The following is a 749-nucleotide window of genomic DNA, read 5'->3' on the forward strand; positions in this document are numbered from 1 at the left end:
TTATTGCAAGAATCAACTAAGTTTCTTTCTCTAATGTTTTACATAGTTCAACATGTATCTGGCCTCTGAAACGTGTTCTCTCAGAGAACCTGAGTGTCTTGTGGTAAGAAGCTTGTTTCCCAACCACATGGCTCTGGGTTCAGTCCCACTGCATGACACCTTGGGCAAGTGTCTTCTATTATAGCCTCGGGCCGACCAATTTGGTAGAAGGAAACTCAAAGAAGGTTGTTGCATGTATATATATATATATATATATATATATATATATATATATATATATATATATATATATATATATATATATATATATATATATATATATACATGTATGTATGTATGTATGTATGTATGTATGTATTTGTGTGTTTGTGTCTGTGTTTGTCCCCCTACCATCACTTGACAACCAAATGTTATAGTGTTTACGTCCCTGTAACTTAGTGGCTCAGCAAAAGAGACTGATAGAATAGGTACTAGGCTTACAAAGAATAAGTCCTGGGGTCGATTTGTTTGACTAAAGGCAGTGCTCCAGCATGGCCGCAATCAAAGTGACTGAATCAAGTAAAAGAGTAAATGAATGTATGAAAAACAAAATAGGAATTTTGAAAGAAGTATCTATAAAACTAGTTTTTAAGTATGGAATGGCTATGGGGGTCCACCAGAACAAAATAGTAATCAAAGGGGTTTATATGTAAAAACTGGTTGAGAACCATTGCTCTCAACACTATACAGAGCTTCCCCCCCCCCCCCCC

The sequence above is a fragment of the Octopus bimaculoides genome, chromosome 13 (assembly GCF_001194135.2).
Source record: "Octopus bimaculoides isolate UCB-OBI-ISO-001 chromosome 13, ASM119413v2, whole genome shotgun sequence".
Taxonomy (NCBI): Eukaryota; Metazoa; Mollusca; class Cephalopoda; order Octopoda; family Octopodidae; genus Octopus; species Octopus bimaculoides.